At 38.2% G+C, this 11,487-nt stretch overlaps 1 protein-coding gene across 6 annotated transcripts in view; it reads right to left on the bottom strand.

Annotated features, from left to right (window-relative positions):
• CPVL (carboxypeptidase, vitellogenic like) overlaps window positions 1-11,487 on the bottom strand; it is a 131,333-nt gene that overhangs the window by 24,918 nt on the left and 94,928 nt on the right. The window lies entirely within an intron of this gene.

The raw sequence follows: 11,487 nt of genomic DNA, 5'->3' as shown, positions 1-11,487 counted from the left end.
AAAACACCAAGGCTCAGAAGAACCCATGTCTCTCAGATTATATCACAAGGGCGCATCGGATTCTTAGTACAGATAGGGATGGCCAGGACCCACAGGGGACAACAGGAAGCACGCATTTTTCATCTGATCCCCAAGGCTAGCTGGAACGGGCTGATTTTGCAGGTATCCCTTGCCATGGACCCACAGACAAAACACTCCCCATCTCAGCACCTTGATGCTCTCCTGGGACAGCTGTCATTCCTTCAAGTGGACATTTTAGGGACCCCTCTGGAGACAAATCTACTTTGGTCTTGATTTTTAAATTAAGAGCTGTGGAGTTTGGCAGAGAGCGGGGTTTCTTTTTTGGCAGACGCATATGCCGGCTTCTGTTTTGTGTGTCAAATGCTAAAAAAGCCAAGTCCCGTTTTCTTCATCATCAGATGCCTGCCATTGTGAACAGGATCCTCGATCCGCAGAGAACGCCTTTGTGAACACGGGAGCTCCCTCCCCTCCTTCATCCCGCCTCCCCCATCCCCACCCGCCACGCAGATCCTAGGCTGAGGCATTCGTGGGAAGGAGTGCTGCCAACATCGTAAAAATCACCTACATAAAATGCAGATCCCTCGCCGTGCAGTAAAACACTTCTATCACAAACATATGTGAGCCTCGCTTCTTTTGTTACCCGGGTTTTGGCAGCCGGAGGAGTGCCATTTCGTCTCAATGTGTTTTGCATTCACAAGAAAAGCCAGCGGGCTCAGGGTGATACTGGCCACAAGTTTCTGAGCAGCGGCCAATCCCTTTCCCCACCTTTGCGACACACGCTGCCCTGCAGCCCCCATCTCGCCTGAGCAGGACACATGTGCAATGCCAGGCACTGGAGCGTTTCACACGGCTGGTCTGGGGGACATAAAATAACAGGTGGCTGAGGCAGCCATCGAAGGACCTGAGGACCCGCTGAGTGTGCCTGGTGGGGTTCTCACCATAACGCAGGGTCGCAGACGGGGGGGCGGGGGGCAAGGACGTGCCGATGGCTGCCTGACAACCCTGGCCCATATGTCTGCCTTTAATGGCTGAATGTGAATACTCCAACTTTCCTCTGAGGGAAAATCAAACATTTTCCCTGCTCTTTTACCGTTTCTGATTTTCCTTTTGTTTTGCATATTCTTACAGGTGATCCACAGTGACAATACCACCACCACAATAATAATAATAACAAATATTTTCTATGCGTCAGGGGCTGCTCTAAGCTAATTAGCTTATTGAATCCCTGCAAAAATTCTATGAGGATCCCATAGACTGAGTGGGCTTACACAACAGATATTTCTCACAGTTTTGGCGTTTGGGAAGGCCAAGATGAAAATGCCAGCTGATCTGGTTGCCTTCGTGCTGTGTCCTCAAGTGGCGGTGCAGGGGGTGGCAGGTGGGGGGGTCGGCAAGTGAGCTCTCTGGTGTCTCCTCTTAGAAGGACATTAATTCCATAGAATCAGGGTCCTGCTCACGAATGCTGTAGGTATGTGCATGTACAGCACACGCACATACACATACACACATGTATCTATAACCTGATATTGTACCAAGATTGATTCAGTAACAATGATCATTCCTAGACTCGTCAGCAGTTGTGCTGAAAAATTCTTCCCCCCAGAAAGATGTCCACAAGCACATTTTTCCGTGTGGGAGAAAAGAATCTACTTAAGAATGTGTGTGAAGAGGCTCATGATACCAAAGAGGGTAACTCAGAATTTGTACTGGAAGGGATCTCAAACCAGAACAAGAGGCTTAGAGCTTTATCTACGGGCTGAGGTTTAATGAAGTTGGACAAGACAGGAGCTATATCTATATAATTTATATGGGCTGTGATGAACTTTCTGCATACAAATTTGACCCCACCTACCAGCTCCCACACGATGAGGTCACAGCCAATCCTCCAGCCTTGCCTCCTCCGCTGCCCGCGCCTCACCACACCTCAGACCCGCTGGCCCCCCTGGCTGTCCTCGGACACACCCAGCTTGTTTCTGTCCCTTGGCACATTCGGACATTCTCCGCATGGAAACGCTGGCCCCTGTGTGCACATGGCAGCTGTCCTGCTATCTCAGGTCCTCCTCCCTCACCTCGTCGGAAAGGCTCCTGGGGCCCACCGTCCAAAGAAGTCCCGTCCCAGCTGCCGCTGATGCTCTTTCACGTCATCCAGGTTTATGTTTTGACATCATCTTAGTTACTATTGTGTACATTTGCTTATTGTCTGCCTGTATGTCTTCCCTCCTTTGGGTAAAATCTCCTCGATGGAAGGGACATTTTAAAAATAATATTCCGCCTGCTGATTGTGCAGCAGCCAGGCCATCTGGTCAGGGAATGGGAGGATGCAGTCGGAAATAAAAGAATATGGGCATTTCATTATAGAACTCATATTTCTTCATATCCAGCCACAGGCAAAAAGTATTACTATGTTTGGATGATGGGAGGTAGGAAGTTTAGACCCTCATGAATGTGGATTAACTCTCTGGTTTGTATTGTCCCTAAGGAAGGCCTAACAAATGTCTTTCAAACACATGAAATAATTAAATAAGGAAGTTCTTTTCCTGGGCGTTTCTCTTTTACGTAGCTAAAACTGCCCACCTGACTGGCAATTAAATCCCCAGACACAGGCAAACAGGCTCTGGGAACAAACTGAACAAGTGGATGATACCAGAGTAACTGGTCACCCTCTGAGTCTGTTTCCTCACATGTAAAATGGAAATGACATTATGTAATTTTCAGATGTATTCTAATAATATCCACGAAGTACCTATAACAGCTGGCACATATTTAGTGCTCAAGAAACAAAAGCTATCTTTATCATTATTGAATTAAAATATAGGTAGATAAGTCCATCCCTTATAACTCCTAGCTTTTATTTCCCTTTTTTCTCTCATTATCTTGCACACAAAAAAATCATATTCTATCTTTTGACTGATTTGTTTAAATAGTTTATGTAGATCAGTAGGACTATGGAAACGATTAGCTGGAAAATTAGCTTACAATTAATAATAATAACAATAACAACAACGAAAGAAAACAACCTTAAACAGACAATAAGAGAGTATTTAAGAAAATTAATTATATCAATTCAATGGAATATTGCTTAAAAATAGGCTAAGAATTTATACTGCAACTTTGAAGATACATGTGATATAATGTTAAAAGAATAAAACAGCAAGTGGCACATCCTATGCTGGCAGAGACACTCGCTCTCAGTCCTCCTGCTAAGAACAACTAGAAAAATTGGACAAAATACAGAACACACCCACTTGAAGATCTTGAGAATCTAGCAAGGTAGCCAGGACATTAGGGGTGTATTTCCTCTTGTTGCTGTAACAAATCACCACAAATTTGGTGCCTTAAAACAACAATAATTTGTTATTTTACAAATCTGGAGGTGAGAAGTTAGACATGGTCCCACTGGACTAAAAGCACGATCTTGGCAAGAATCCATTCCCTGTGGAATCTCTAGGGTGGAATCTGTTTTCTTATGTTTTCTAGTTTCTGAATGCCAATCGCATTCCTTAGCTCATGGTCCTTCTCCATCTTCAAAGCCAGCAGTGTGGCATCTTCAAAACTCTCTGACTCTGACTCACCTGCCTCCCTCATTCAATCATAAGGACCTTTGTGATTATACTGGATCCATCTGGACAATCCAGATTAATCTCCCCATCTCTAGGTCAGATGATTAACAAGCTTATTTGTAGCCTTAATTCTTTCTTTCCACGTGACATAACATATTGACAGGTTCCAGAGATTAGGAGGAGGACCTCTTTGGGAGCCCACTATTCTGCACGGGAACAGGTTTGCGAAGTGAACGGAAGGGCAACAGGCTGAGTCTGACATTCCCTGGCCCTGTCCACATCAAAGCAATAGTTAATTCAGGGGCCAAGAGGCTACAAAACCAAGCATAAAGTGCGTAGTTAAGAGACTGGAAACTTGAATGGAGCTTTGACGGCGAGATACTGGTGTTCGTGCTCTGCCAAAGGGTAGAGACCCTGGTTAATACCACAAATATCAACTTAGGGCCATGGAACTAGACCACCTAAATTCCAGATTTAAATACACTCGACTCCAGACTTGATAAAGGTGCTTGCCCCTATTTTAATTGCCTGATAGAAGCAAATAACATCTCTCTGAAGGTAAATATCATCAGCCAAAAACTCAAACTATTTCCATAATTTTACCTGTTTAATGCCTGACATTCAATTGAAAGCTTCTAGGCATATCAAGAAAAAGGATCAAATTGCCATAAAAAAACCCAGTAGAATCAGGTTAATGAGTGATGCAAATACAAGAGGTTCAAGAACTAGGTGTCATTTGTTGTTTGTTTGTTTGTTAGGGCTGCACCTGCCATAGCTTCACAAAGCTCAAGAAACCTAAGCTGGGTAAACTAATTAATTAGTTAAGATATATGTGTATATACACATGTATACATATACATATATAAACAAATCACACCTATGTACAACACAGTAAAAATTTTTGAAAATGCAAAATAGAAAATCTTAAAGTAGTTGGGTGGGGGTTAAAAAAATCACCTTCAGAGTTCCCGTCGTGGCGCAGTGGTTAACAAATCCGACTAGGAACCATGAGGTTGCAGGTTCAGTCCCTGCCCTTGTTAAGTGGGTTAACGATCCGGCATTGCCATGAGCTGTGGTGTAGGTGGCAGACGTGGCTCAGATCGTGCATTGCTGTGGCTGTGGTGTAGGCTGGCAGCTACAGCTCCAATTCGACCCCCTAGCCTGGGAACCTCCATATGCTGCGGGAGCAGCCCAAGAAATGGCAAAAAGACAAAAAAAAAAAAAAAAATCACCTTCAAGGAAGCAGCAATAAAACAGACTTATGGTCAGAAGTCAGCGGACAGTAGAATAACATCTTTTATGTGCTGCAAGAAAATATCTGCCAAACTAAAAACCAATTCCATGGAAAATGTCCTTCTCAATTAAAGGCAACATAAAAGCATTCTCATACAAACAAAAATGGAGAAAATGTTTCTAACAGAATTTTACTACAATAAATACTAAAAGGATTTCTTTAGGCAAAGAAAAGTAATCCCAGTCATAAGCATGGAAATACTTATGACATTGCAGATCAAGTGAAAGGATAACTACATGGGTCTCGATGAGTACTGGCTGTATACACTGAGAAAATAATGTCTTGTGATATTTAGACTATATGTGTAATTGATGTTTTTTAAAAAAATATAATGATAATACAAAAAGCAGGAGAGTAAGCATGAAAAATAAAGTGATCTAAAGCTCTGGCATTTGTCTGGAAAGTGGTAAAATTCTAATTAATACTAGGATTAAGTAAGTCTAGAATTTGTATAGTACTCTCAAGTATAATCACCAAACAAGATTAAAAGAATGCATAGGCAACACGCTTAAAAAAGATAAAAACCATAATGATATAAAACATGTCAGTAATACAAGAGAATGTAAGAGAAATGGGGGAATACAGTACTAGTAGGATAAATAGGAACATGGTTAAACAATATATTTAAACACAAATATATCAGTAATTATAATAAATGTAAATAGACTACTCCATTTAAAAAACTATCAATATCTATATTTTAAAAAAAAACAAAATACAACTGTATGCTGCTTAGAAAACACACACCTTAAATGTAAGGATTCAGAAAGACCAAAAGCACAATGTTGGAAAAAAAAAATCCCAGAAAATACTAATCAAAAGGAGATGGCAAAGTTATACAATTATCGACAAATTAGACTTTGTGATAAGAAGCAATATAGATAAAAAAAGGAACATTTTATATGATGAATATAGTTAATATGCCAGAAAGGTATAACAATTCTACAGTTTTATGTACTTAGTGACACAAAATAAAGTAAAAATGTATGTAAGAGAATAGAAAAACTTCAATTACAGGAGATTTTTAACAGACCTCTCTTGTTTACTGATAAAACAAGCAGTAAGAAAGAAGAAAGGATATGAAGATTTGAACAATAAAATTAATAGACTGTCCTAATTGACACACTACAACCAACAAGTGACTAATACAAATTCTTTATAAATCTACATGGAATATTTATCAAAATCAACTGTTTGGCAGGCCATAAAACAAGTTTCAACAAATTCCAAATAATCAGAATTATGAAAAGTATGTTTCCTGACCACAAACCAAAAATAGAGTGTGTTTCCTTATGCCTGAAATAAATGCAAGGAAACAAGACCAAAATGTTTGAGAATTATGCAATTAGTACACTTTAAAATAATCCATTGGTCAAAGGAGAGCGAATGGAAATTATCAATATTTTAAACTCAATGCTAATAAAACTATGACAAATTTTCAGGTGCAGTTAAGGCCATGCTTAAATTCAGCACACTGAGTGCATATATTGGAAATGAAGAAAGACTGAAAAGTCATATTCTAAGTATCCATATTAGAATTTTAAAAAGAATAGTAAAACACATACAAGGAAACAAGAGCAAGAAGATAAGTATAAACAGAGAGTAAAAATACACTAAGGAAAATCGATAAAGGACTGGTTCTCTGAAAAGAATAACAGCATTTTTAAACTCCAGGCAAGAGAAGCACAAATTACTAATATCACTACAGATTTTAAGAGACATAAATGATAGTAAAATGATGTATAAAGGCAACTTGATGCCAAAGAATTTTAAATTTTAGATCAAACGAATACATTCCTGAAAAATTGCAACTTATGAAAACTGACATAAAAGTTGGAGTTTCCATCATGGTGCAGCAGAAACGAATCTGACTAGGATCCATGAGGATGAAGGTTCTATCCCTGACCTTGCTCAGTGGACTAAGGATCTGGCAGCGTTGCTGTGGCTGTAGGGTAGGCCAGCAGCTGTAGCTCCGATTCGACCCCTAGTCTGGGAACCTCCATATGCTGTGGGTGTGGCCCTAAAAAAAAATACATAGATAGATAGTTAGATAGATAGAGATATAAAATAAAATAAATTTTAAAAATAAAAATGAAAACTGACAATAAGAGAAAGCAGAAATTTGACTAATACCATAGCTATTATAGAAATTGAATCTATAATTAAAAACTTTCACTCCAGGCCCTAACATTTCACCAATAAATCCCCTAACACTTAAAGATACTAGTTCATGAAAAATTAAAATACTTTTTGGAATAACAGCAACAACAAAAAATAAAAGCTGAGAGAATTCATCACCGTGGACCAGCACTACTGGAAATGTTAGAGGCAGTTCTTCAGGCTGAGGGGAAATGATACCTGATGGAAATGTGGCTCTAAACAGAGGAACAAAGACTTATAATAAATAAATATAAAATATGTTTTCTTGTTTCCTAAATTATTTATGGGGAACTGTTTAAAGCAAAAATCCTAACTATTCACTTCAGAATTTACGACATTTGTAGACGTAAATGTACAAGACCGCCATCACAAAGGGAGGGATGAGCAAATGAATACTTCCGTATGTTATTATAAGGTTTTTACATTATATGAGCCAGTATTTTTTTTTTAAAGATACTATTTCAAGCTCTGGAAAGAGGGGAGATGCCTCCTGAGGCCAGCATAAACCTGATCCAAATCTTGGAAAAGACATTACAAGAAAGGAAAGTTACAGGCCAATTTTTCTCAAGAACATAGATACCAATATTCCAAATAAAATATGTGTAGACCAATCCCAGGGATAAGCATCCCTTCTGATACATGATGGAGGCAAAGACTTCCACTCTCACTACCTTTCTTCAGCTTCAGCAAAGTCTTGATGATGAGAGGCAAGGAAAAAAATAAGAACTGTAACTATTGAAGAAAATGAAACAGAACTGCTATTACTCATAAAAGACAATAATTATGTATGTAGGAAATCACAAAAGAATTTACATACTGGTAGAATTAATAAATTTTGCTAGATTACTGCATACAAATATAAAAATCAATTGTATGTCTATGCATTGGCACATAATTATAAACTGGAGTTTCCAAAAATTATACAATTCATGATAGCATAAAAAACTCCACAAAGTACCCAGGATTCTATAACAAAAGATATATAATACCTCTAGCTAGAAAACTATACAATGTAATTGAGAAAAATAAAAGATGACCTAAATAAAGGAAGGTATATAATACATGCATAGCTTTGAATATTCAATATTGTAAAGGTATTAACAGTCCTAGAATTGATAAAAGGTTTTTGATGCAACGTCAAACACAATCTCAGCAGAAATTGTTAGAGAACTGATAAAGCGAGTCTAAAACTTATATGGAAATGCAAAAAAAAAAAACAAACAACCCAAGAATAACAATGAAAATTTTGAAGCAAAATATAGTTGGAGGTTTCACATTACCAGTTATTAAGAGCTATTATAAAGCTACAGTAAATAGGATACTAAGGTCTTGTCTCATGGACAGATATATAAACCAATGGAATAGACAACAGAGAATAGACACAAAGCCATCCCTACATAGTTACCTGATTTATGACAAAGGTGACACTGCAGAAGAGTGGGAAAAGAATATTTTTTGCAAGTTGATGCTAGATTGTTTGGATATTTCTATGGATTAAAAAGAATCTTGACATCATACACCCATCTACTATCAATTCCGCCTGAATTGTTGATCCAAAAGTGAAAGGCAAAACAATAAAGCCTCTCAACAATAACAAAAAGTGTCTATTCATATGACATTAAAAGCACTAACTATAGAGGAGAAAATTGATAGGTTGGACTATATTAAAATGAATGAAGAATTTCTGTTCATCAAAAGACATCATTAAGAAAGTGAAAAGTGACCCACAGAGTGAGAGAAGATATATGCAATACATACAACTGACAAAGAACTCATATCCAGACTATATGAGGAAGTGATATAAATCAGGAGACAGACAACCCGAGAAAACTGGGCAAAAAGGTTTGAACAGGTATTCACAGGAGAACATCCAAATGGCTCACACATACATGAAAAGATGCCCATCTTCACTTGTCATCAGGGAAATGAGAATTAAAATCATAATAAAATGCATTACTCATTTACCAGAATACTGAAAACAAGGAGGACTGACAATCCGAGAAGACATGAAATAACTGGAACATCTGCACACTGCTAGTTAGTGTGAGAACTGGCACCCTTAACTCAGCAATCCCACTCTTCCACTCCCTCATATACACAATACAAAAGTGTATCTAAAAATGGAAAGTAATGTTCATGGCAGCATTAGTCCTCACAGCTAAAAGCTGAAAACCACCCAGTTAAATAGATGAAAGTATCTACTATCTGTAGAAAAGAGTGGCATAATTAAATAAATTGGGTGTGTATCACTATATTACAATATATATTATATATTTGTATATAATAGTTGCATATTTATGTATAATATAATTATGTTATTCATAATATATAATATGAAATCTATATTAGAGTACTATACATCAGTGAAAATGAACTAACTGCCTAATGCAAGAAAATAAATAAATCTCATAAACATAAAACTGAGCCAAAATACCATATACGAAAGGGTGCATACTGAATGCGTCCATTTATAAAAATTCAAAAACCAGCAAAATTAATCTAGGATATTAGATGTCCGAAGGACTTGAGGAGTCCTCCCTGAGAAGGAGGGTAGCAGTGACAATGGGGGAGTATTAGATCAATTCTATTTCTTCATCTAGGTGGCAGTGACATGAATACGTTCACTTTGTGAAAACTCATTTACGTGTATATTTGTAATTTGTTAATTTTTCCATATCATGTTGTATCTCAATATACACGTTTTCTGAAGTAACAAAGCAGAGTCCATCTTACACTTTTAAAACTGTTAAAAAATGTACCTGTGCACAGAGGAATGAATTAACATGCAATTTCAAATGTTGAAACTATTGTTGTTTTTCCCTCTTTTTAAAAAATACCTGAATTGCTATATAAGTTGTGTTACTTAAAAAGAGACCAGTGAACAACAAAAATTAAGTCCAGCTTATTTTCTTCAACTGAAGAGCCTCCGCATGTCCAGGAAGTCCACTATTTTGGAATCATTCTTCAGAGTTGTCTATTTATTGTTGTCCCCAAAGTCAATACCAAATTCAAGGTCGCTTCCATGCAAGTTTATAGACGCGGACAGGAGTTGACACAGCACTTTCCATCCTCCCTCCAGATCTATGCATGTCAACACCCCTTTCACCCTTCCCCGGTCCCTTTTCAAGCCTCATATTTATACTGCTTCTACTGTTTCAGTATAGTAGAAACTTCTATACTGTTTCTACTCTTGAGTGTTTAGTTTGCCATTCTACCAGTATTTAATTCTTTGGTATAATTTACCTCTATCTAGAAACTGTAATGCTGTAACTTTTCCAAATGTACCTTCACTTGAGCCCAGAAATATGACCCTCAACTGTTTTCTTTGTCCACGGTAGTTAACACTTTGTGTAATATTGAAATTGCTTACATGTTATTTAATGCTTAGAATGACTGGAGTAAGGGCAGAAAAAGGTACCTTCTCACATTAGAATTTTAATTTCGACTTGATCTATCATCTTTTTCTAACATAAATGAGTAATGCATATCATAATGCAGTGACCCCACGAAATTCTTTGTGAACTCTCATTTACTAAACCAGAGAAAAGTACTTTTAAGGTAACATGCTTCTGATTAATTTCTATTTGGAACATGGATTTGCCTAAAGGAAAACTCAAGCATTAGAAAGCTGTAATTCCAGGAGTTCCCATCATGGCGGCGCAGCAAAAATGAATCTGACCAGAAACCAGGAGGTTGCAGGTTCGATCCCTGGCCTCGGCTCAGTGGGTTAAGGATCAGGCGTTGCCGTGAGCTGTGGTGTAGGTCGAACACACAGCTCGGATCTCTCATTGCTGTGGCTGTGGTGTAGGCTGGTGGCTGCAGCTCCGATTGGACCCCTAGCCTGGGAACCTCCGTATGCTGCTGGTGTAGCCCTCGAAAGACAAAAGACAAAACAAAACAAAACAAAACAAAACAAAAAAACACACCTGTAATTCCAAATACTTGGAGGTACAGAATTGAGATCCCAATGTTGCCTCACGTAAAAAACTAGAGGACAAAAAGTCAAGTCCAAAAGACTAAATTTTTCCTCTTGAGACTAACTATACAAACTTAAGGGGTTTTTTTAATTTCTCCAAAAACTTTCTGGAGGTAAACAGTATAATCACCAGTACAGTCATTGAGGAAGACCTATTCATCTTTGAGGAGCCAAGAGCTTCAAACTGAAGGTGTAGTGGACAGGCTTGGCCAGAATAACATCTGACCCCTAAAGGAAAGGTCATGCTAGAGCATCAGTTAAGAGATTTTGTCCTCGGGCTCCATGTGATCATAGGTTTGCCAGAGGAGATTACATTGAACCTCCTCATGTAACTTGTTCAAGCTCTCTTTTCTCTTTTGGGAAATTAGTCTATTTCCCAAATAGACGAATTATCTCATGAATGATTTATATTTTGGGGTTAAGCACTTTATTTTTAGGGCCGCACTTGTGGCCTATGGAAGTTCCCAGGCTAGGAG

This window comes from Sus scrofa, chromosome 18, assembly GCF_000003025.6.
Source record: "Sus scrofa isolate TJ Tabasco breed Duroc chromosome 18, Sscrofa11.1, whole genome shotgun sequence".
NCBI lineage: Eukaryota > Metazoa > Chordata > Mammalia > Artiodactyla > Suidae > Sus > Sus scrofa.
The sequence above is the reverse complement of the archived record's forward strand: the minus strand, read 5'-3'. Positions and strand labels throughout refer to the sequence as shown.